At 48.2% G+C, this 27,950-nt stretch overlaps 1 protein-coding gene across 1 annotated transcript in view; it reads right to left on the reverse strand.

Annotated features, from left to right (window-relative positions):
* Nucleotides 1-27,950, reverse strand: part of LOC142466640 (receptor-type tyrosine-protein phosphatase T-like) — a 174,524-nt gene that overhangs the window by 115,663 nt on the left and 30,911 nt on the right.

Here is a 27,950-nt window from a genome sequence, read left to right on the forward strand (position 1 = left end):
GCCTCTGTGCGTGTCTCCCTGCAGCCTCTGTGCGTGTCTCCCTGCAGCCTCTGTGCGTGTCTCCCTGCAGCCTCTGTGCGTGTCTCCCTGCAGCCTCTGCGCGTCTCCCTGCAGCCTCTGCGCGTCTCCCTGCAGCCTCTGCGCGTCTCCCTGCAGCCTCTGCGTCTCCCTGCCGCCTCTGTGCGTGTCTCCCTGCATCCTCTGTGCGTGTCTCCCTGCAGCCTCTGTATGTGCCTCCCTGCAGCCTCTGCGTGCCTCCCTGCAGCCTCTGCGTGTCTCCCTCCAGCCTCTGCGTGCCTCCCTGCAGCCTCTGTGTGCCTCCCTGCAGCCTCTGCGTGCCTCCCTGCAGCTGAGAGTTGTTCCAGGTTAGCAGTGCAGGTTTCAGGTACCTGTGTGCTCTGTGTATCTGTCAGAGAGTTAACCCTTTGTGGCTCACAGTTTAGCTGCATTGCCTCTTCAGAGTTTATTGCAATGGGCTCCGATTGAGAAGAAAGTTTCTCAGGGTCTCTTTCCATTGTTTCTGCCTCCGCTGCTGTCTGCAATGTACCTGTGTTTGCCTCCTGACTGACTCCTGCTGCAATCCCCTCATGTAGGAGGCTTTCAGCCTCAGTTTCCATGTGCTGAGGACTCTCAGCCTCTCTTCCCTTGGCACATTCAGCCTCTGCATTGGGCACTTTGCTATAAAGCTCGTTTGTCTGCCTGCTCTCCATGGCCGCGCTTACAGTGCCAGCGACATCGCCTGAAAACAAATACATTGCCGCCACCGCGTGCGCTTATAGTGCGCGCGACGGCGACAAAGCGACGTCGCGGAAACTGGAAGCCGTCGCTTTGTCGCCGTCGCGGAAACTGGAAGCCGGCAACATTTGATTTTTCAAGGGCTGTCGCGTCACGTGACGGCCCTTGAACAAATCAAATTGCTGGAATTCCGCGACCCCGCCGGCCTGCGAAACATAACTTTCGCCGGTGGCGACGGGTGACGTCACCCGCCGTGTCGCCATCGACGGCACTATAGGCACGGCCTATCTTGCCACCTGCTCTCTCTCCCTCTTGCTGCCCGCCTGCTCTCTCTCTCGCCGCCTGCCTGCTCTCTTGCCGCCTGCCTGCTCTCTCTCTTGCCGCCTGCCTGTTCTCTCCCTATTGCTGCCCGCCTGCTCTCTCTCGCCGCCCGCCTGCTCTCTTGCCGCCCGCCTGCTCTCTCTCTCTCTTGCTGCCTGCCTGCTCTCTCTCTCTCTCTTTTGCCGCCCGCCTGCTCTCTCTTGCCGCACGCCTGCTCTCTCTCTTGTCTCCCGCCTGCTTTCTCTCTCTTGCTGCCTGCCTGCTCTCTCTCGCTCTCTCTCTTTTGCCGCCCGCCTGCTCTCTCTTGCTGCCCGCCTGCGCTCTCTCTCGCCATCCGCCTGCTCTCCGTTCCTTCCTGCTCAGCAATCTATTTCTCTCTTGTCTTTTCTCTCTGAATTCTCCTCAATTCTCTTTCCGTTTGCAAATGATCATCAATAAACGTATGCCTGCCGCATTACACAGCTTTTCAGCACAGCCGGGGGTTAAAGAAATGCATCTAATTTAGAGATGGCCAAAATCGGTCCAAATCCGTTTTCTCGATTTTCTCGCATTTCCCCCCCAAAAAACGCCATTGGATATAATCCGTTGATGGATTTATAGAATCCAGTCCACGCATTCAGCAATCCGTTGGTGCATTCTTAAAAACCAAATCAACGGGGTTGCGGAATCCGGAGTGTATAGGCAATAAAAATATAAAAAATACACAAAAACGCGAAATCGCCCTTTTTGAGATTGATCCACTGAAATTCGCAGACCAAAGGAACCGGCCGTCACGGGAGACCAATGCTTTTAACACCTTAATTACCCGGATCCTTTGATTGAGCAAAGCAAGAGATAAAATAAATTGTAATTTACAGAATGAACACACAGCTTGATTTACAATTACAACAACAAAAAAATACACTTACTAGTTACGATGTTAAGTCTTGTTACAGGATGGAACTTAGCTGGAACTGCATGATAAATCTTAGGTGAATCTGTTACCGCATGATGACTCTCAACCCTGATGGGCTGCACAGATTATTATAGGGTTAAAACTCCCTATACCTAACCTGGCCAGCCAATCTCTGCCAATCTCTGCGTGGGAATAAATTATCCCACCTATTCTGGAGTTTGCCAGTCCTGTGTATCCTGGCACTGAGAGCTTCAGCATAGCAACTGGGCATGTGTGACAAATGCCATCTTTCCCATTTGTCATGCTAGACCCCCTGCCGGCTCAGCGCCGGAAAGTCTGGACAGAGCAACCATTTGGCAGGATGGCCAATTGAAGTCTCTTCCTTCACCCTTCTTGCTAACACAGGGTCTAACGCTTCCATACCCTTGCTAACACTTGGTTAACACCTTCATATCCTGGACGGCCTTTGAAACTGGTCCTTTGAAGCTTAGCGGCGGAGTAGTCATGCTGGCTCCCATGCAAATGGGCCTTCATCCACACTGAATGACTTCCTCTGAACATTAGTTTAACAAAAACATAACCCTTGAGGATATATATATATATATATATATATATATAATAAAAAAATAAATAGACGGTACTGTTCTGTGGCTAACGAAATGCTTTTATTTGTGCGAGCTTTCGAGATACACTGATCTCTTCTTCCGGCGATGTTACAATGAATGAAGCAAGCAAAGGGTATACTTAAAAACAGTGTGTCTTGGAATGTTATGTGTGTGTGTGTGTGTATATATATATACCACACTTATTAAGGTTATGGTGGGTAAAAAAAAAAGTGACAAAAACCCTCCACAGTAAAGCATATAGCAACTGTAAATATTCCTGTATGTCCATTTGCATGTCTTAGTCAGGTCTGCACCCCTGTCTTTCACCATTATCACCCAGTGGGTTTACTGGCTTTGCATCTTACCCCAGCCTTTGCTTAAAAGCTGTGTTTAAAGCAGCATACATTGGCTTAAGGGTCGCTCTGTAATAGGAGCTGGAGATAAAAGGTGGCACGGTGTGCTCATTTGCATGTCATTCCCCAGAATCCCTTGCTGCAGTGGAAGTGCTGTGTGCTGGGTGATAATGGTGAAAGGCGGGGTTGCAGACCTGCCTAAGACATGCAGATGAGCATACAGTAATATTTCCATTTATATATATATATAAATACACACATACATACGTATATATATATATATATATATATGTATATATATATATATATATATATATGTATATATATATATATATATATATACATATATACATATATATATATATATATATATATATATATATATATATATATATATATATATATATATACATATATACACCTTTTATAAAAATTGCGGCATAACCTTTTTAATGATTTTACTCAAGCAGCACTCACAGCAAAACTCAGCGCTCCCGGACCTTCCTCGCCGAAGTTAGCTAAACGCCGTGTGCTGTGCTGTAAGCTGCTGCTTTTTTTAAACCTTTTTTTACTTTGCACAGTTTACAGGGAAACACTGTTCCAGTAACCCATACATTTAAAACCGGATATGATTCTCACCACCTTTATCCCTGGTGGGAGACACATAGACTGTTTTTAATACAATTACAGTACTACAGCCATCACTGGGTCGCAGAACTGACAATCTACACTTTAACTTAAAACCCCTAGAACTCTCTTCACCTTATACTTGGTGAGAGATGTACTGAACCCCAAACTGGGTTCTGGGGTTTGGGTATATACTGGGACCTGTAATGCAATTCAGTTCCCTGCCCGTTCTTACTGTCCTGGTCTGTGCTGAAGCAGGGAGATTTGGTGGTGAGCGGCAAACTGCTTTCTAGGGAGGATTTTATCCGGTGGTTTGTGTTCCTCATGTCCTCAGGAATCTGGGAAGATTCATGAGTACATGTTTCGGGGTAACCCGCAACACTGGCCCCCTTCTACCCAAACACACCCTGACAACATTTTACTGTAAAATCACCCCTGACTCACGCCCTGCACATCTCCGCTGGTTGGCACTCCTGGAACAGTAAAAATACACATACACCTTTATTACAAATGCAGTTACATGCCACGATTGGGTTGAAGAGCTGACAATCACAATTCCCCCATATGGCTCAGGGGCACCCAGCCGGGCCAAATACCTTTATTACTGGCCTGGGTACCCCCTCACCGTCACACCGGCCGATCCAGATCCGCCCCAAAAATTCGCCCATCTCTCATCTAATCTAACGTATGAATCTTATATTTGAATTTGTGCAACATAAAAATCAATACCATTATTTGCAATATATCCAAACAAATAAACAGCATCAAATCAATATCATTCAGTCTAGAAAATGTAAATCAATTTGCTTCCAGTATATCTTGTCCTTATCTTTATGAATTATCTCTTTTTCAACTTCCCAGAATATTATACATCACAGAGTACGATGTTACCAGCTGCCTTCTCCGTGTTAAACATCATCTCTCCTTCCATCGCTAGCATAAACACACTGCATTCATCACAAATAAAAAGTACTCTTATGGAATCTATTTAACATGAACTCAAAATCTCCATGGACCAGTTGTTGATTCGTCCGTTTATCGAGATGTGGCATCTTTACAAACCTGGCTATTAAGTTTCCATCCTTCCTTGCCGAAAAGGACAGGTCAACAACCGTCTCTACGGTAACAGGTCCTCACAATCTTCTCCCGGAAAAGATCTGCCTATTATATTCCTTACACGAAGGGTAGCTCGAACATACATTCTGCCATGGAAACACAGAGATAACATCTCTGATTTATTGGTGCTCTGTAATTATTCATTATATCAATGGCCTTCCTCACCTCTAAATGTACACAGTTATCCAGTTGGAATTGGGTACCAAAGGAGGTTTTAAGTATACAGCCTCGTCCTAGAGACATTGTTTGTATACCTCATGGCAACACCTTTAATCCATTCTCCACGTGGGCAAACTCCAGAGAGGTTGATGTGATTGCCATAAAGATGTGGTTCTGAGCTTTTACAGAATTACACCTTTTTGGGGTCAAAAACAGAAGATTAAAAAAAATGACTTCTGGACAGATCGTTGGTGGATGGTACTGTAAGTAATATTGTATGTCTTTATTTATATAGCGCCAAAAGTGTACTCAGCGCTTCACAAAGAATACAGCGCAGGGAATTATAATTATACAATAAGTGCAGCAAAATCAGACAATAATATTCCCTCTTTGTTCATTTTGTTTCCCCATGAAAATGGAAAGGCCCCGCGTTAGTCTGCCTGGGGATGAATCCCTCTGGAACAGGAAAAATAAAATAAACTTGCATAAAACAAATAAAAAGGAAATAAATCATTTATATTGCTTTAACCAATTCAATGTTAAAACTTTAATGCATCCTCTGATTCAAACACAACGCCAGAAATCTTAATATCGGCACCTCTCTCACACGGGACGGGAAACGTGTCTGTCCCCTCTCCTACCCATAATGCCTCACTCTTAGCTCTGCTTACATCGGAATTGGGTGTACCTGAAAGGGACATTAGTTCCTTTTGCAAACGGGGCAGCGCTGCTGTTCCAGTATGCTAGGCTGTTAGGCAGTACACACAAACGCGAAAACACGTTGCGTCTAGTTCTCCGTCGGTAACACAGCCGATCGGAGGAGCCGGTGAAGTGTCCGAGTGCCCTCGGAGAATCACATGCTACCGACGTGATGACGTCAGGGCGGCGACCGACGCACGTTTCGCCTCATATGCTGCTTCCTCTGAGAAAGCGTCATATGACGCGAAACGTGTATGGCCTAACAGCCAGGCATACTAGAATAGCAGCGCAGGGTCCTCATACCCCCTGCCCATGATTTGATCAGGGTTTAGAACAGTGAATGTGAGGCTCTTTGCTTAGCTTAATGCAATATACTAAAGTAGACTATATAGGAGCTTGAATCATTGTATAATACTCATTAAAATGGACACTTAGTGATATAATCACTTATCCATACAGGATTATTGAATAGCTCTCTATATCACTACAGTATAGCCTACTATATATTGTATTATGTATAGAAACTCTTATATTAACCCAATTAAAAAGGGTCATATCATACAGCAATATTTGTTGTCATCCATCTACTTTCTAATTAGCTTCTGGGCTACAATATTATATAATACAGCTCAACCCCCTTATAACGCTGTGCTTGGGGTCCAAAGAATCACATGGCGCTATAAGCGGATCGCGTTAGAAATAATGTACAATTGTATGCGTTGTACAATAAAGTATTTAAGACGCCAATAATCGTGTTGTAAAGTATTCATAAATACGAAAATTGGGAGCCACGCTTGCATCGCGCTATAAGCGGATCCGCGTTGTAATGGATCGCGCTATAACGGGGTTGAGCTGTATATACTAAGCAGACTATATAAGAACCTTCTACACTGATCATCACAAAATAACGTTCAGTTAATATCTAGTTATTTGATGACAATAATATAATCCTTTATCCACACAGAATTTTTTGAAGAGCTCTAAAGTATACTCTGATATAACAAGAAATACCAAAAAAGTGTAAAAGCGCCGTATGGGATGTTAGTGTGAATATGGGCACTGAAGCAAAAAATAATAAAAACAAAAAACAAAAAACAAAAAATCATGTGACATGAACCAGTCCGGTGCAAATAAGGGTTTGCTAAAAATAAATATATGTATAGATGAAATTAAGATAATCACAACCCGGTGGTAGGTGCAGCTTCTTGTAATAGGGAACCCCCAGTCCCTAATGTGAACGTGACAACAGAAAGTAGAAAGTGAGAAGCGCAGTCAATGGGGGTTGTGATTAAACTAATGTTCTTTATTAAATGAACTTGTCCCAAGGAAATCCCTCTAGGACAACAATGATAAAAAGTCAATACATGAATGGTATTAAAAATAGTGCAAATAGAGTGGGTATACAGTACGGTAACACTTGGTCGGTCTCCAGGGGATAGAAAACGGGAGTAGCCCGATGGATAGTCTTAATCCTGTAGATTGTGCACTGCCCGGGCAGGTATTAGTGAAGAGGGGTACCCCAGGGTTGAGACAATGTTTGAATACGCTCACCCTTTTGGTACTGCAGATCCTTGGCGGTCCTGTTTTCCCTCAGGTCACGAAAACCGCTCCGGTGCACACAGCTTGAATGTGCTGCAACTCGCGATATCACGCAGCCCTCCGGGTGTCCGGGTCTGATGTCACTTCCGGCTGTGACGCACAGACCCTTCCCGGTAGTCTCTGGGCTCCGTTTCTCTGCGCTCCTCCTCCTGATGGTTACCAATGACAATATAGACAGCCCAGCAAGTGGTATTGTCCGCTCCTCTGACGAAGCCTTTTGGTGAAACGCGTAGGAGGAGGAGCAATAGGGTGTTTGCTTGCCATCAGTGCGTTTGAGAGGAGCGGACAATACCACTTGCTGGGCTGTCTATATGGTCATTGGTAACCATCAGGAGGAGGAGCGCAGAGAAACGGAGCCCAGAGACTACCGGGAAGGGTCTGTGCGTCACAGCCGGAAGTGACATCAGACCCGGACACCCGGAGGGCTGCGTGATATCGCGAGTTGCAGCACATTCAAGCTGTGTGCACCGGAGCGGTTTTCGTGACCTGAGGGAAAACAGGACCGCCAAGGATCTGCAGTACCAAAAGGGTGAGCGTATTCAAACATTGTCTCAACCCTGGGGTACCCCTCTTCACTAATACCTGCCCGGGCAGTGCACAATCTACAGGATTAAGACTATCCATCGGGCTACTCCCGTTTTCTATCCCCTGGAGACCGACCAAGTGTTACCGTACTGTATACTCACTCTATTTGCACTATTTTTAATACCATTCATGTATTGACTTTTTATCATTGTTGTCCTAGAGGGATTTCCTTGGGACAAGTTCATTTAATAAAGAACATTAGTTTAATCACAAGCCCCATTGACTGCGCTTCTCACTTTCTACTTTCTGTTATACTCTGATATAGTCCAACATAGATCGCCTAGTACTGTATACAGTATATACATGTTCACACTGACCCTAACAAAGGGCAGTATATTAAAGCACCATACGCTGCTATCTGCTGACCACACAAACTACAGTAGATACTGAGCTAACTTTAGGATTACAATCCAAATTTATATCTACTTGGATTGCTACATGTACACAGGATCTACTGTACGTCTATATACTAAAAGAAGACGCCCCACTTTAATAATTGCCCTTGGTACAATCACGTGTAATCGTGCTAGTCACTGTATATATTATGATCACTCACTTATTTTGTTTTACTAATTATTCTGGCTATATGTTAAAATATACCCAATAAAGGTGAATTTTTAACCAATTCATTACTACACATTAATTGTATGAGATGAGAGTGCAGCATACAGAGGTCCGTTTGCTTCTGTTATTTATCTCTCTATAATACAGTACACATACATTGTATCTCTATAAATACACACATACTGTACATTGTATCTCTCTATAATACCGACACATACATTCTATCTCTATAATACACACATACTGTACATTGTATCTCTCTGTAATACCGGCACATACATTGTATCTCCTTAATACACACACACACACACACACACACAAAATGTATCTCTCTATAATACACACACTCCGCGCCCTGATGGCAGGGGTGGAGGCATGGGGCTCCTGCTCTCCTCTCTCTGCCATTACCGAACCCTTCCCATTCCTCCCTCTCTTGCTTTTCCCTCCTTTTGAGGCTCACACTGTCCAGATCTTCTTTCCTCTCCCTGTCCATGTGGCAGTCATCTATCGCCCACCTACCTCTACTCACCCCCCTTCTGTCTCTCTCTCACTTTGAACCCTGGCTCTCCTTTCACTCCTCCGACTCCACTGTTCTTCTCCTTGGGGACTTCAACTGCCATATTGATGACCCCTCTCTCCCTTGGGCCTCCCGCTTTCTGTCTCTAACCTCTTCTTTTGACCTTCAACAGTGGACTGCAGCCAGCACCCATAAGGATGGCCACTACCTAGACCTGGTTTTCACTAACAACTTTTCTCTCTGATTTCTCCATTTCCCCCTTTCTTCTCTCTGACCATCACCTCATCTCATTTTCTCTCTCTCTCACTTCTCCCCTTCTCCACCTCGTTTCTGCAGAGACCTTTCTGGGCAAGCTACCCAGCTACCTGAACAAGCTCCTCACCCCTACCACATGCAGTACCTATCACCTGAGATCAGACTCCAAAAGACTATTCATGGTCCCAAGACTCAACAAAGTATCCGGACGTTCCTCCTTCTCCTTCCGTGCACCCCAAAACTGGAACAACCTACCAGAGACTCTCACATCCACCACCAGCTTAAGTTCTTTCAAATCTAAGGCTGTCTCACACTTTAATCTGGTCTGTAACTGTTTCATACGCTCATAATATATATTTTCTTTAACTGTGCATGCAATGTCTTGTATATAATGTATACCTTGTTCATTTATGTAACTGTATTTGTAACCATGTATTATTTTGTTTTACTCTGTGCCCAGGACATACTTGAAAACGAGAGGTAACTCTCAATGTATTATTTCCTGGTAAAATATTTTATAAATAAATAAATAAATAAAATTAGCCTACCAGCTTTTGAGTCCACTTAATGCTCCTCCCTCAGCCCTGCTCCAGACCCTGACAACCTGGTCACAAACTCTGCCCTGTCCTCCTCTCTCTCTCTCTACCAGTACACACACACACACACACTCTCCTCTCTCTCTCTCTCTCTCTATACCAGTACACACACACTTTCTCCTCTGTCTCTCCACACACACACACACACTTTCTCCACTCTCTCTATACACACACACACACACACACACACACACACACACACACACACACACACACACACACTTTCTCCACTCTCTATACACACACACACTTCTCCACTCTCTATACACACACACACACACACACACACACACACTTTCTCCACTCTCTCTATACACACACACACACACACACACACACTTTCTCCACTCTCTCTATACACACACACACACACACACACACTTTCTCCACTCTCTCTACACACACACACACACACACACACACACACACTTTCTCCACTCTCTCTATACACACACACACACACTTTCTCCACTCTCTATATACACACACACACACACACACTTTCTCCACTCTCTCTATACACACACACACTTTCTCCACTCTCTCTATACACACACACACACACACACACACACACACACATACACTTTCTCCACTCTCTCTATACACACACACACACACACACACTTTCTCCACTCTCTCTACACACACACACACACACACACACTTTCTCCACTCTCTCTATACACACACACACACACTTTCTCCACTCTCTCTATATACACACACACACACTTTCTCCACTCTCTCTATACACACACACACACACACACACACACACTTTCTCCACTCTCTCTATACACACACACACACACACACTTTCTCCACTCTCTATACACACACACACTTCTCCACTCTCTCTATACACACACACACACACACTTTCTCCACTCTCTCTATACACACACACTTTCTCCACTCTCTCTATACACACACACACACACACACACTTTCTCCACTCTCTCTACACACACACACACACACACACACACTTTCTCCACTCTCTCTATACACACACACACACACACTTTCTCCACTCTCTCTATACACACACACACTTTCTCCACTCTCTATATACACACACACACACACTTTCTCCACTCTCTCTATACACACACACACACTTTCTCCACTCTCTCTATACACACACACACACACACACACTTTCTCCACTCTCTCTATACACACACACACACACACTTTCTCCACTCTCTCTATACACACACACACACACACTTTCTCCACTCTCTCTACACACACACACACACACTTTCTCCACTCTCTCTATACACACACACACTTTCTCCACTCTCTCTATACACACACACACACTTTCTCCACTCTCTCTACACACACACACACACACACACACACACACACACACACACACACACACACACACACACACACACACACACACACACACACACACACACACACACACACACACACACACACACACACACACACACACACACACACACACACACACACACACACACCTGGGAGCGGCAGATAATAAGTGCAGCGCTGCAGTAATAGCCGTGTCACTGCGCTCTCCATACTCCGCTGAAATGCTTTCACATCTAATTGTCTCCATCCTCTCCGGCTCATTACAGACGCTCTTCTGAAAGCCCGGCGCTGGGAATGGGTGGGGAGGGGGCACGCTAATGCTCTCACAGGCGGCAGTTAACGCCATTAAAAGGGCTTTTTACCTATTATCCCGGGGACAACGTGTTCGCGCGGGTGGGGGGGGGGGGGGGGGGAGGTTTAATGGGCACCTGTATTCAGGGGTTTAACGGAGTGCGTCTGGATCCACAGTACCACTGCTTTTTATTTAGGAACTCGCACAGTACGGAGCCAGGGGTTTACCAAGCACTCAGCCATACAACACCTGTGTGGGGGGGGGGGGGTGGATTTAACTCCACTCGCGCCGCTGAGGTCTTGCAGAGATCCCCCCCCCCTAAAGTCCCCCTGCTGTCACATTCCCAAACTTGGAGCGGGTCCCACGGCGCAGGCTCCCTCTGAACAGCTGTTATCTCAGTTTAATAGGATTTCAGTGGCCCGGAAACCTTAAGCTCTAATTACTCAATTCTGATCGAGATGGGAAGTGGCAGCATCCCCCCCCCCCCCATGCTCTCCCCCCCCCCCCCCCGTGTTCCCCCCTCTCCTCCCCCCACCCTCGGGTCCCTCAGAGCGTGCAGGGACCCCATCCAGACATCGGTTAGCGTCAGGCGGTGTAAACACTGCACCTGTGGCCTCCAGCGTGACATAAAAGGGGGGGGGGGTGCAGAGGGAGGGGGGGGGGTGCAGAGGGAGGGGGGGACTGCTAAATACTGGACTCACTGTCACTGTCACAGCTACTGTGACACACAGACACACGGCTATAGCAGCTATCGTCCTGTCACTGCCGCACGCACCAGATGCCAGCTACTGCCCTGTCTCACACACACACACACACACACACACACACACACACACACACACACACACACACACACACACACACACACACACACACACACACACACAGCTACTGCCCTGTCACACACAGTCACTGTAATACACAGCTACTGCCCTGTCACACACACACACACACACACACACACACTGTCACTGTAATACACAGCTACTGCCCTGTCTCTCACACACACACACACACACACACACACACACACACACACACACACACACACACACACTGTAATACACAGCTACTGCCCTGTCACACACACACACACACAAACACACACTGTCACTGTAATACACAGCTACTGCCCTGTCACACACACTGTCACTGTAATACACAGCTACTGCCCTGACACACACAGTCACTGTAATACACAGCTAGCTACTGCCCTGTCACACACACACACACACACACACACACACACACACACACACACACACACACACACACACACACACACACACACTGTAATACACAGCTAGCTACTGCCCTGTCACACACACACACTGTAATACACAGCTAGCTACTGCCCTGTCACACACACACACACACGCAGCTACTGCCCTGTACACACAGAGACACATTGTCACTGTAATAAACACAGCTACGGAGGTGAGCCGCTGTCATACACAGACACAAGGCTATCTCCTAAAGTCTTGTCATTGTCACACGCAAAGGATTGTCACTTACACAGCCACTGAGGTTAGCTAATATTGTCACACACACACACACGGCTGACTGCTGTCACACGCAGTGCTGTAATTTTCACACACACGTGGCTGGCTGCTGTCACGCAGAGCGCGGTCATTGTCACACACACACGTGACTGGCTGCTGTCACACGCAGAGTGCTGTCATTGTCACAAACACACGTGGCTGAATGCGGTCACACACACACACACACACAAGGCTGGCTGGCTGCTGTCACACGCAGAGTGCTGTCATTTACACACACGTGGCTGCTGCTGTCACACGAAGTGCTGTAATTTCCACACACACATGGCTGGCTGCTGTCACACACAGAGCACGGTCATTGTCACACACGTGGCTGGCTGCTGTCACACGCAGAGCACGCTCATTGTCACACACACGTGGCTGGCTGCTGTAGCACGCAGTGCTGTAATTTTCACATACAAACGTGGCTGGCTGCTGTCACATGCAGAATGCTGTCATTGTCACACACACGTGGCTGGCTGCTGTCACGCAGAGCGCTGTCTGTCATACACACGTGGCTGGCTGCTGTCACAAGCAGAGCACGGTCATTGTCACACACACATGGCCGGCTGCTGTCACACGCAGAGCGCTTTCATTGTCACACACACACGTGGCTGGCTGCTGTAACATGCAGAGCTCGGTCATTGTCACACACACGTGGCTGGCTGCTGTCACACGCAGAGCTCGGTCATTGTCACACACACGTGGCTGGCTGCTGTCACACGCAGAGTGTGGTCATTGTCACACACACGTGGCTGGCTGCGGTCACTATCACACACACATGGCTGGCTGCTCTCACACGCAAAGCGCGGTCATTGTCTCACACACGTGGCTTGCTGCTGTCACACGCAGAGCGCGGTCATTGTCACACACACACGTGGCTGGCTGCTATCACTGTTCCCTCTGTCCCCTTCTCTCCGTCTCTGTCCCTTCTCTCTGTGGCAGTCCCCTCTCTCTGTCCCCTCTGCTTCTTCCTACTGTAGTGTATTTTCCAAGTGTCACAAATGACATTTTTGACCTTAAATTGACGTTCCGTTTAGCAACCAAAAACGTAGCATGGCTGTTACATTATATACTGTACATGCACAAAAATGTAATTGTCACAGTACAGCCAATATAATATATATATACACACACAATATAAGAAGAAGAAAGGAGAACTCTCGAAAGCTTGTCCTATGACATAAATTGTTAGTCCAATAAAAAAGGTATCACCTAATACTGAAGAACTCATTTATTCTGCACTATACACACACACACACACACACACACACACACACACACACACGTCATAAAATAAAAAAACACTAAACAAGCCGCTCGCCCTGATCTCGCCCAATCTGTAAGATCCCCCGCTCCGTTCACAAGATCTCATCGCTTAAAATAGTAAGCGCCCGGGAGGAGAACATGGAGGTCTCCCCGGAGACCAGCGCAGGACGCAGGTTATCGTGGCAGCCTCAGAGATGAAGGAAACCACGGATTTTAAACGCTACAAAAACGCACGAGCAGAGCACGCTCAGGGGGGCGACATAATAGCACGCGGATCGGATTGGGGGGGGCAATTTCCGGCTTTAATCTGAATTGTAGTCCATTCCACTTTGCAACGCGGCGCGTCCACCACCAATGGCCTACGGGTCAGGGGCAGAGCGCCAGGCGTACACACACACACGCCCTGCAATCGTCAGCGCTGCCAAAATCGTTTGTGGCGTCAAAATGGCGGCGTAGAGATCGCGTTGGGGAAATTGGAGTCGCCGTCACCGAGCGGAGGCGCGCGTACAGCCGGGAGACTGCGTGGGAGGTGGAGACCAGCGAGGTCTGGGGGTCCCTTCTCTCTTCTCCCAGTCGGGGTACCACAGGCAGCTGGAGACCTCGTGATATAGATGGATAAAGCGTGCTGGAATTCCCATTAGCACAGGGACGGCCATCGCCGGGTCAGGATATCCCTGCTTCAGCACAGGTGGCTCAATCAGTGGTTGAGCCACCTGTGCTGAAGCAGGGATATCCTGAAAACCTGACCTGTTGGGGGAGCCCTTGAGGACTGTAGTTGGGCACTGATTTCTCCGCCTGTGCTGAAGCAGGGATATTCTTAATACCTGACCTGTTGGTGGTTCTCACGACTGGGAGTTGGCCACCCCTGATATAGGGGATTAGTTCCAATATCGGTATCACCATGTCACCTTGCAGTGGGTGGGTGGGGGAACGGTGGTGGGTGGGGGCTGGATGGGGGCTGGATGGACCTCAGACATTCCCAGGACAGAGACACAACGTTATTCTGCACAGGAACCTCCCAGCCAATCAACACACAGGGGGCGCGGGTAATTACAGGCTGCGCGGCCGTCCTCCTGTCACAGCTTCAGCGCTGGGAAGGTGCCATTTTTACTTTAAATACCAACATTTAAGGAAAAAAGCAATTATTCCACAGCTATTTGTTTGGTAAAATTAAATACATATGCACAAGCACGGTTATAGGGAGGGGTTAGATGGGGCAATGGGAGGAGTTATAGGGAGGGGTTAGATGGGGCAATGGGAGGAGTTATAGGGAAGGGTTAGATGGGGTAATAGGAGGAGTTACAGGGAGGGGTTATATGGGGTAATAGGAGGAGTTATAGGGAGAGGTTAGATGCGGTAATAGGAGTTATAGGGAGCGGTTATATGGGGTAATAGGAGGAGTTATAGGGAGCGGTTATATGGGGTAATAGGAGGAGTTATAGGGAGCGGTTATATGGGGTAATAGGAGGAGTTATAGGGAGCGGTTATATGGGGTAATAGGAGGAACTCTTTTTATTGAAAAAAAAATTCCAACATTACATTTCACAAATCACTTTACAAACCAAAGACTGCACATTATGTACGAACTTACACTATATAAATATTAACTCAGCATTTGTTCCCACCTTTCTCCTTTCAAAAGCAACTTCACGTTTCCTTAATGCACATTTTTAATTGAAACTAAATAAAAGCCCTAACTACCACATTAATAGCTGCTACATTTAAAGGATTAATTTATAAACAAACATTTTTTAGGCACCGTATTACTTTTTCCTGACATTATCCCCCAATGACCCAAACCTCTTAATGGTCACAGAAGATGGGATCATGTCAGAGTCTTTCACTATGGAAATATCCATATTATGTTCCTCTTCAGATAAGCAAAGTTCCTCTATGTCATCAGGGTCTTCCACTCTTGAACCCCAATCCTTCCTAAGAGCAGAAAAACGGTTCTTTACAGGCACTGGAGAAACCTTACCAGCAGGACCTGGTGGAAGTCGAAGAGTTCCTCCAAGTCTTTTTACTGTAACCTTCTTCCTTCTTTTAGGCTGTATCCAGTTCTGCGTTCTGTTTTTATTTTTACCACCCGTCAGGATTACACTCTTGGCAAGTTCCTCCATTGTATCCTCAGACTGTTTTCCTTCTGGAAATGAGTTTGAGGAGGTTCCCTCTAAAGGATCTTCCAATATTCCTATGCCCATCTCAACACAATCTGTGAATTCTTCTTCCAGTGAGTTTGAGGAGGTTCCCTCTAAGGGATCTTCTAATATTCCTTGGGCCATGTCTACACAGTCTCTAAATTCTTCATCTGACATTAGATCTAGGCGAACTTTGTCCACAGGTGGATCTGGGCAAACTCTTTCCCCAGGCTGATCTGAACAAATTCTATCAGCAATTTTCAAGGCACGATCAAAAAGTGCTTCATTTTCTTCAAAATCCACTTCCTGTTCCCATATTCCTGAAATATTGTGCCATGCTTCTGCACAACTCCGATAGGAATGTCCAAATTGACCACATATATTAAATGTAATCTTTGTACAACTTGTTCTCTCATGGCCCACAGACTGGCACAAGTTGCATTTTAGAACATCACAGGAAATACTTAAGTGCCTGGCTGAACCACATCTGTGGCACAAGGTTGGCTGACCATAATAAAAACAATTTCCTTTTTCTCTTCCTATGAAGAAGGAGTTGGGCAGATGCTTTGTAGCATTGCCATGTAGCCAAAGTCTAACTTGCACTTTCCAACCTCCAATCCAAATATCTTCTTCATCCATAATTCTTGTAGGTGGAGCCAGTACATCACATTGTCTGCCAAGCCATATCAGAATATCTGATATTGGGACTGATTCATGTCTGAAGAGAATAGTTACAGACTTTGTTTCTGGTTTGGACACAGGAATAGCAACAAAGGATTTCCATAATTCAGTATTTTTTAAACTCTCATATCTTGTCCAGAAATAGTCCAAAGTCTGAGGTCTCTTAAAGCTGACATCATACTCACAGGAGCCTGGAACATGGATAAGTGCATAAATTTCTTCTGCTCTGAAGCCCAAGGATTCTTTTAATAGATGTTTTCCAACAAAAATCCTGTCAGGCTTCATCTCCTCACTGCCTTTATACCTCAACTTTACCATATTCCTCCTTTTTAAAGGTTGAACATTTCTGGCCACAGCGCTCAAAAAAGGATCTCCCACTCCAGGCCGAGGGAGGTGCTGTATGAACTGGGGTTACCTTAATGCCATTACTTTGCTTTACCCCATCTTCTGATTGGGTCACTCTATTATCAGGAACTATCTGGATAGGAGCAGCAATTTCAGTCTCCACAACCTTAATTTCACTCCCAGGCACTACAGGGCTAATGCTGTCTCCATTGCTGCTGATTACCACCTGTTGTTCTCCCCTCTCAGAGTTCTGAATCACAGAACCTGCTAATAAGCAGGGGATGGTTCTGTAAGTCCAGGTGAGCATGGGTTCTCTGGCTCACTGCTCTCAGGTACAAACTCCATTTCCAGCTGATCTCCTTTCTAGATTCTCACTTTGTTGCTCTTCAGAGTTCCCTGTAATTTCCATGACCTCTCCCAGGGTGGGAGGCTGAGATAACCTAACCTCACAGGTGTCTGCTGCTTTCTTTGCTTGTAATGAGCTGTTAACCAAATTTTCTGCTGTTTCTGCTATTAACCCCTGGGATGCTGGAAGCTCTGGAACACAGTCCTTGCTCACAGTCTGATACACCCTGAGGTGAGTCCCCTTCCCTGTAGTCTTTGGATCCTATTTCAGGGCTGTTACCTTCTCCTGTATAGACTTTTAGTCGCCGGGCCTTTGCTTTCTTTTCTTTAGCATCTTTACCCTTTGGGGTTTTCTTGGCAGTTGATTGAATTAAACTGTCAGGACCTGAATCAGAATTTTCCTGGGATAAGTTCTCTGTTTTATCTTTAGGCTTCACAGACTTGTTCTGGGATCTAGTTTCTCTCCCACTTCTTTTAGGCGTCTCCAAACTTATCTTTTCTTGAGAGCTTTTAATGTGACTCTTGCTGGAGTTCTGGCCTCTTGTTCCACAACATGAATCTGCGCCTTGCTCTGCACCCTGCTCTGTACTTTGCTCTGCACCCTGCTCTGCATTTGGCTCTGCACCCTGCTCAGCACTGTGGGTTAGCATTTCAATTGTTTTTGAAAGGGAACGTTTCTGTTTGACTGGAACCCCTGCTATTTTAGCGATCTCACCCTCCAATCGGGTTAGTTCATTACGCAGACGATGTATTTGCTTCTTGCGCACATCTCTCTCAGAACAACGACATTTCTGTAATTTTCTATTTCCAACTCTTCTACCTTCCTGTTATACCTCCGCAATAAAGCTCGTTTCTCTTCTTTCTTAAGCAGACTCTGTTCTGCTCTTTCCTTTCTCTCCAAACTCTCCTGTACCTTGCAATCAGCCTCACCAAGGCCTACACCCCTGCTGCAGCCTGCAGCCTCTCCTACTTCCATCTCCAACTCACAGCCACCAACCCCTGGGTCTAAGGCCATCCTGGCTCCCCTGCAGGAGCTCACCTGCAACCCATCCTGGAGGAGTTATAGGGAGGGGATATATGGGGTAATAGGAGGAGTTATAGGGAGGGGTTACATGGGGTAATAGGAGGAGTTATAGGGAGGGGTTAGATGGGGTAATAGGAGGAGTTATAGGGAGGGGTTAGATGGGGTAATAGGAGGAGTTATAGGGAGGGATTAGATGGGGTAATAGGAGTTATAGGGAGGGGTTAGATGGGGTAATAGGAGGAGTTATAGGGAGGGGTTAGATGGGGTAATAGGAGGAGTTATAGGGAGGGGTTAGATGGGGTAATAGGAGGAGTTATAGGGAGGGGTTAGATGGGGTAATAGGAGGAGTTATAGGGAGAGGTTATATGGGGTAATAGGAGGAGTTATAGGGAGGGGTTAGATGGGGTAATAGGAGGAGTTATAGGGAGGGGTTAGATGGGGTAATAGGAGGTGTTATAGGGAGGGGTTATATGGGGTAATAGGAGGAGTTATAGGGAGCGGTTATATGGGGTAATAGGAGGAGTTATAGGGAGGGGTTAGATGGGGTAATAGGAGGAGTTATAGTGAGGGGTTATATGGGGTAATAGGAGGAGTTATAGGGATCGGTTATATGGGGTAATAGGAGGAGTTATAGGGAGGGGTTAGATGGGGTAATAGGAGGAGTTATAGGGAGGGGTTAGATGGGGTAATAGGAGGAGTTATAAGGGGTAATAGGATGAGATTGTTTATTTTAATTAAAGTATTTTTAAAAAAAGCTGGAATGTGCTCTTTAAATACACGCGTGTCCGGTACGTGGGAAGTAATATGAAAGTGGGACTATTAACGAACAGAAACGCATCACAGCGCCGGGTCCCACGCCGGGTCCCACGCCGCGGTCTTCCCAAGACCCTGCTGCTTCATACGAAAAAACGGCCAAATCTCGGAGGCAGATCAAGTCGGAAGACTGTGAGGCACGGCGAGATGTGAGAGTATATACCAGTCAAAGACTGAGCCGTCTGCGCTGAAGCAGGGATAGCCTGAAAACCTGACCTGTTGGTGGCCCTTGGGGACTGGAGTCAGGCAATGTTTGAGCCACCTGTGCTGAAGCAGGGATATCCTGAAAACCAGACCTGTTGGTGGCCCTTGGGGACTGGAGTCAGGCAATGTTTGAGCCACCTGTGCTGAAGCAAAGATATCCTGAAGACCTGTTGATGGCCCTTGAGGACTGGAGTTGGCAGCCCCTGGGTTAAACACAAAAAAACCCCGCAGTGACTTCAGGCTCATCTTCCGATGTAAATAACATGCTCGGCTCTATTAAGTCTCCTCCTGGGTGAGTGCCAGGGAGCTGTATCAGTGTGCCGGGGACAACGGTGACAGGCCTGTCACTCTGCCAGCATCTGGCTGACAGCCGAGAGGCTGACACGATGCGGCCCCCTCCTTCTCACGGCCCCACTAACACTACACAGGTGGCAAGAGGCTGACACGATGCCGCCCCCTCCGACACACGGCCCCACTAACCCTACACAGGTGCAAACACTGCAGTCTGCCCCAGGTCACACAGAGGACCAGTGGCAGAGCAGGGGCCGCTGACATCACTGATGGAGTCTGGGTGACCATGGCAACGCATCAAAGATATTGGAGGCTGTTAAACGGCAGGGCGACAGGTGTACTATACACAGCTGTGTACAATACAAACGCGCCGCTCTGCGTATAATACAGATACACGCGCCGCTCTGCGTATAATACAGATACACGCGCCGCTCTGCGTATAAAATACAAATACACACGCCGCTCTGAGTATAAAATACAAATACACGCGCCGCTCTGCGTATAAGACAGATACACTCGCTGCTCTGTGTATAATACAGATACGTGTGCCGCTCTGCGTATAAGACAGATACACGCGCTGCTCTGCGTATAATACAGATACACCCGCTGCTCTGCGTATAATACACACACACCGCTCTGTGTATAATACACACACACAGCTCTGTCCCCACGTCACATGCTATTGTTTAGCGTGTGGCACCTTTAGAAAGGGCGCAGAATCCCTGGGGCCGCGGCGGATTGTACCGCGGAATTAATTAGCATGAAATTGGATGCAATTACCATAATAATGAAGTGGAATATTTAACTACCGGAGAGGGAGGGGGGAGAAGGGGAGGGAGGGGGAGAAGGGAGAGGGAGGGGGGAGATTAGGAAAGGTAATTTGTGTTAATGAATGTCAACACCGATTTAACCCCTCCCCTGCCAGATGCTATGCAGAAGGGGTGTCACTGTGTCACCCTGCGCTGGGAGGGACAGACTCCAGGGGACACGTATTATGTCACTGTGTCACCCTGCGCTGGGAGGGACAGACTCCAGGGGACACGTATTATGTCACAGTGTCACCCTGCGCTGGGAGGGAGAGACACCACGGGACACGTATTATGTCACTGTGTCACCCTGCGCTGGGAGGGAGAGACACCACGGGACACGTATTATGTCACTGTGTCACCCTGCGCTGGGAGGGAGAGACTCCACGGGACACGTATTATGTCACTGTGTCACCCTGCGCTGGGAGGGAGAGACACCACGGGACACGTATTATGTCACTGTGTCACCCTGCGCTGGGAGGGAGAGACACCATGGGACACGTATTATGTCACTGTCACCCTGCGCTGGGAGGGAGAGACTCCACGGGACACGTATTATGTCACTGTGTCACCCTGCGCTGGGAGGGAGAGACTCCAGGGGACACATATTATGTCACTGTGTCACCCTGCGCTGGGAGGGAGAGACACCACGGGACACGTATTATGTCACTGTGTCACCCTGTGCTGGGAGGGAGAGACTCCAGGGGACACGTATTATGTCACTGTGTCACCCTGCACTGGGAGGGAGACTCCAGCGGACACGTATTATGTCACTGTGTCACCCTGCGCTGGGAGGGACAGACGCCTGGTTACACGGATCGTATCACGGTGTCACCCTGCGCTGGGAGGGACAGACGCCTGGTTACACGGATCGTATCACGGTGTCACCCTGCGCTGGGAGGGACAGACGCCTGGTTACACGGATCGTATCACGGTGTCACCCTGCGCTGGGAGGGACAGACGACTGGTTACACGGATCGTATCACGGTGTCACCCTGCGATGGGAGGGACAGACGCCTGGTTACACGGATCGTATCACGGTGTCACCCTGCGCTGGGAGGGACAGACGCCTGGTTACACGGATCGTATCACGGTGTCACCCTGCGCTGGGACGCTGCTGATCATGTCATGTTGAACATCTCTCGGATCAGTGCCGGTTCTCTCACACGTCTCATCCTGATGGGTCACATGTTGCCTGTGAGTGACACAGGGGACAGTCAGCACAGAGCTCCCACAGGGGACAGTCTGGCAGAGGCACAGAGAACATGGATCCCTTACTGATCCAAACCACGTGTGAGGGTTAGGCTGGCACTGCCACTGTCGACGCTGAACCTGTGCTGTGTATACATGTCATGGTGTAGTAGTGTGTGTGAGGGGAGGCTAGCACTGCCGCTGTCCACGCTGAACCTGTGCTGTGTATACATGTCATGGTGTAGTAGTGTGTGTGGGTGGGGCTGGCACTGCCGCTGCCCGCGCTGTACCTGTGCTGTGTATACATGTTATGGTGTAGTAGTGTGTGTGAGGGGGGGAGGCTGGCACTGCCGCTGCCCGCGCTGTACCTGTGCTGTGTATACATGTCATGGTGTAGTAGTGTGTGTGAGGGGAATCTTTATTTAAATACAAAATACAATTATTTACAAATACACACAATACTTACAGAACAGCATCCAGAGAATCACATAAACATTACATTACAGACATTCCCTTCCAAAGAGATTTAAACATATTTCTCTCCAACCTCTCAGATGCCATCTGTTATATACGCTTTATAACTGATAACACAAAGTTGTCAGGCAAGTTTCCTGCAACAAGAGAATATAATTGTTAAAGTCCTAGAATAGAAAAGTCTTCAGTCCGTGTCCTTTTTTCCCTTAACACTATTCACATTAATAGTTGCCTCTTTCAGCGGAGAGGGGCACTTTGGCATATTTAGTGAATCAATCACCACCTTTTTTTCCTATTAACATTTTTCTTTTTGACCTTTTTCTTTCTCCCGGGGGGACTCTCTGACGGCAGATTTCTCTTATTTGATGGTCCGGCCATCTCAATGTCCTGAATAGATCCACACTGCTGCGGGGTCTGACTGTCCGACATATCGGGGTCTGTGTCATCCATCTCATCACCCCAACTCTTTTCCTCCAATACCTCATATGTATTGTGCAGCGAGATCTCTTCTGGGACAGTTTCTTTATCTCCAGTTTTTGTAGTTTTCTTTCCAGCTGAGCTGGTTTGGACAGTCTTGTTTTACCTTTTCATTGTGTCCTGTTCATCATCGCTAACTTTACAAGGTTCGCCGCCATCTCCGTAAGGTTCGCCGCCATCTCCGTAAGGTTCGCCGCCATCTCCGTAAGGTTCATCACCGTCCTGAGTAGAATTGTGTGTGTCTAGTACTAAACTCTGATCAATCCTGTGTTCTCCATCCCAACACTCCCCGGGCCAGATGTGCACGTTCTAGACCAAAAGACCCCAAAACCTCCCCCACAGGTGTGAGCCCAAGACCCCCCCCCGAAGACCCCGCTCTCTTTATCATGAGATACTGTACACTATACAATTCCCTCTGTCTATACTGGTTGTGTTCGGCTTCTGGGCAATCTTTATAGGAATGACCACATTTATATCACAGGTTGCAGACTATGTACTTGTCACACTCAGACCTGTGATGATCAACTGAACCACATAAAGTGCATCTGATTTTATCACACGCTGAGCTTAAGTGCCTGGGGGAATCACATTTAAAACACTTTTTTGGCTGTCCCCAATAAAAACATCGCCCGCGATCTCTTCCAATATATATGGCGTTTGGGAGGTGACATGCCACATTGTGTGTGTACCTGAGCTTAACTTTAAACTTGTAGCCCCCATTCCAGAAACCTTCAGCGTCCATATTTTTCACTGGACCAGACTGAACATCGCTCTTTGCAGCCAAAAACATATAATCATTCTACCGCTACAGTCTCAATATCAAAGATAAATTTCACTTCCACGGTCACAGGGCGAGATACCTGGATAACTTTAAAGAATTCCCATTCAGGATTATCCTTCACTTCTCTGTAACGAAACCAGATTTTTTTTAGCCCTTCTTGTGTCTTAAAGCTGACTTCGTAGTTCCTGCTATTAGGGGCATGTAACAAAGCATAAACCTCACTGGGTTGGAAGCCAAGAGAAACTTTGATCAAGTCCTTTCTATGACAAATCTGTCCGGTATAGGAACCATATCCCCACAATAATGCAGTCTGACTACGTTCCTGCGCTTTCTGGCATCATCAAATGACATATAAGATGTACCTGGGCGTCTTGTACTCCATGCTGACTGCTGGGGGGGAGCTGGCTCAGCCACTCCTGTTGGTTTTGCTGCCGTTCCTGCTTCACCTAAGGACTTTGCCGCTCCTGTTTCTGCCAAGGGCTTTGATGCTGCTGCAGACTGTATGGATTTTTCTCCCATTTTAGGAATCTCCATTTCTTGTGCCTCAAAAGCCTCTACTGCGTCAGCGTTCTCCACTGCTTCAGCGTTCTCCACTGCTTCAGCCATTTCCACTTCAGACACTTCTTCCTGTGCTTGGGCTGTTTGCTGCTCTGTCTCAGGTGTATTGCCAGCATTATTCAGGCTCTCAGCCTGGGCTGTTCGTAGTGTGTCTTCCTTGGGTGTGGCTGCTAATTCCTGCACCTGTCTGCTACCCTCAGCTGCTTGTAGTGTCTCTGTGTCAGGTACAGTTGTATGCAGAGTTTCTGTATCAGGTACAGTCGTATACAGGGTCACTGTGTCTGGTGCAGTTGCTTGCAGGGTCTCTATGTCAAGTGTAGCTGCAGTTGCCTGTGCATTAGTGTGTATGTCCTTACAACTTTGTGGGATAACAATTTCTGTGACCCCAAGTCTCCTTTTCTCATGTTCTCATGTTCTGCCTGCCTTTTACTCTTGGCTTCATTAGACCTTGGGCTGGTTTTAGCCACAGTTCTCTTACCCGTCTGGTTCTGAGCCGGACTTTCAGTATTCTCCATTTCAGATTCTTTCTGCTCAACATTTTCATTCATCTCTTTTTCCACATTTTCTGACTCTTTCTTTTGCAAAAGTTTCTGCACTTTAGCTTCCAGGGAAACTTTCTTATATTCATTCAGATTAGCTTGAGCCCGGGTTCCAACTCCTCTGCCTCCTCCAGGGTCTGCCGCCATCTTGGCCCACAGCTCCTCCCCTTCCTGTGTGTGAGGGGGAGGCTGGCACTGCCGCTGCCCACGCTGTACCTGTGTAAGGGGGAAGAGCACTTTGGGCAGCACCATTACCTGAGCGTCTTTCCCTTAATCTGGTCAGGGTTCTCTGGCAGCCAATAGGGATGAAGTAGCTGGCCTCGGCAGTGAGGAGGTGGAATTAGATTGCAAGCTCTGCGAACGGTTAACCACTTGCCTGGCAGAGGAGCCTGCCACGCGACACGTTGGCATCAAAGGGGTTAGAGAGCTGGTCTCTGATGTGGGAGAGCAGAATAGGCAGCAGGAGTTCAGACTAGAACAGGCCTGGCCAACTCCAGTCCTCAAGGGCCACCAACAGGTCAGGTTTTCCAGACATCCCTGCTTCAGCACAGGGGGCTCAGTCCCTGTGCTGAAGCAGGGATATGCCCAATACCTGACCTGTTGGTGGCCCCTTGAGGACTGGACCCCTGGAACAGACGCTCTGCAGATCAGCTGCCCTATAAAGTAGGAGGACCAGCCAGCTGCGTGCGAGCTGCCGGGTGCCTTAGAGCGTAAGCTCTGCGAATCAGCCCAGGAGCAAATGATATCTCGGCGATCGGTGGCGTGACAATTTGCCACGAGGAAGCGCTCGCCCCGACAGCGAAACGAGCACCCGTCAGCCCCCCCCCCGCAATATATTCCCTAGAGGAGTCACCCTAAAACGGATCCCGGGGCCAACCCTGCTTGGGGGGACACCCCCAAAATGCTGATGGAAGTTCTGCACATTTAAAAAAGGAGAGCTCCCCCCCGTGAGCCACTCACCCCCTCCTAATACACAGGTACACATACCTCCCATCCCCTCCCAATACACAGGTACACATACCTCTCACCCCCTCCTAATACACAGGTACACATACCTCTCACCCCCTCCTAATACACAGGTACATATACCTCTCACCCCCTCCTAATACACAGGGACACATACCTCTCACCCCCTCCTAATACACAGGTACACAGACCTTTCACCCCCTCCTAATACACAGGTACACATACCTCTGACCCCCTCCTAATACACAGGTACACAGACCTCTCACCCGCTCTTAATACTGTACACAGGAACACAAACCTCTCACCCCCTCCTAATACACAGGTACACATATCTCTCACCCCCTCCTAATACACAGGTACACATACCTCTCACCCCCTCCTAATACACAGGTACACATACCTCTCACCCCCTCCTAATACACAGGTACACAGACCTCTCACCCCCTCCTAATACACAGACATCAGAGACACATACCTCTTACCCTCTCCTAATACACAGGTACCCAGACCTCTCACCCCCTCCTAATACAGTACACAGTGACACAGACCTCTCACCCCCTCCTAATACACAGACATCAGGTACTCTATAGAGCAGCTCTGCTTCCTCATTATACACGTCAGCAGATTAGACTTAATTGGATTGCGAATTAGAAGGGGCTTTGTGCTCAGCAGAGTTAATTAAGAGCTCGTTACTATTTCTCTGCAGTGAAGTCATCAGCGGGGGGAGGGGGGGGGAGGGGACTTATGGGGTTTACATTGACTCTTCCTCACACAGAATGTGCTCTTAATGCTGCACTGTATGGATGGGGAGATTCATATCCCAGTGTGTGCTGAGCTGAGTATAAATAGTGACACACACACACTTTACCCTCAAGAGCTTACACTCTAAATAAAGGGTACTCAACTCCAGTCTCAAGACTCCCTCCCCCCCCCCCTCCAACAGGTCAGGTTTTCAGGATTGAGCCACCTGTGCTGAAGCAGGGACTAATTAAGCCACCTGTGCTGAAGCAGGGACTAATTGAGCCACCTGTGCTGAAGCAGGGACTGATTGAACCACCTGGGAGGACTGGGGTTGAGCCCCTCTGCTCTGAATGGTCCCCCCCCCCGCATTCTTCCGACCTCGCTTTCTTAGACCGCGCTCACGGTGGGGGCGTGGCTACGTGCGCGCGCGGGACTCTTACCTGTGCCCATCTTGCAGTTCCTTCTAGTGCCCGCGGCGCTGCGCGCGTCGACGCTGCTACATTTTGGCCCGACAAGTCAACGAGTGATTTCAGGGACGCAGGCGCGCGACGTCAGCGTCACGTGAGCTGGTTCAGCCGATGAGGGCGAACCAGCTCCGTGACGCATTCGCCACGCGCCCCTCCCCCCACCCTCGACCGCCTCCTCAATCTCCTGCAGCCTGGCACGCACGTCGCGGGGGCTGCAGGGGTGCGCGCGGCGGCACCGGGAGCGGGGGCCTTACAGTGAGGTGCCGATTCCCTGTACGTGTATAACTGGGCGCTGAACTGGTGCCAGCAGTGTGCGCGGGGCTGTACAAGATGACAAGAGGGGCACGTCAGTGACAACCCAAGGTAACGGGCCACCCTGAGGCCGCAGAGCTTGCACTCTACGAAGTGGGAGGTTTCCAGACGCTGTAAGAGCCAAAGCGCATTATTAGCGGTGCAGTCAGGCGAGGTGACGCGGAGTCACTATTAGAGGCGTTGGATCCGTCAGTGCCTGCTTCAGCACAGGTGGTTCAATCAGTGCCTGCTTCAGCACAGGTGGTTCAATCAGTGCCTGCTTCAGCCCAGGTGGTTCAATCAGTGCCTGCTTCAGCACAGGTGGTTCAATCAGTGCCTGCTTCCGCACAGGTGGCTCAATCAGTGCCTGCTTCCGCACAGGTGGCTCAATCAGGGCCTGCTTCAGCACAGGTGGCTCAATCAGTGCCTGCTTCAGCACAGGTGGTTCAATCAGTGCCTGCTTCCGCACAGGTGGCTCAATCAGTGCCTGCTTCAGCACAGGTGGTTCAATCAGTGCCTGCTTCAGCACAGGTGGTTCAATCAGTGCCTGCTTCAGCACAGGTGGTTCAATCAGTGCCTGCTTCAGCACAGGTGGTTCAATCAGTGCCTGCTTCAGCACAGGTGGTTCAATCAGTGCCTGCTTCAGCACAGGTGGTTCAATCAGTGCCTGCTTCAGCACAGGTGGTTCAATCAGTGCCTGCTTCCGCACAGGTGGTTCAATCAGTGCCTGCTTCAGCACA

The sequence above is a fragment of the Ascaphus truei genome, chromosome 15, assembly GCF_040206685.1.
Source record: "Ascaphus truei isolate aAscTru1 chromosome 15, aAscTru1.hap1, whole genome shotgun sequence".
Classification (NCBI taxonomy): domain Eukaryota; kingdom Metazoa; phylum Chordata; class Amphibia; order Anura; family Ascaphidae; genus Ascaphus; species Ascaphus truei.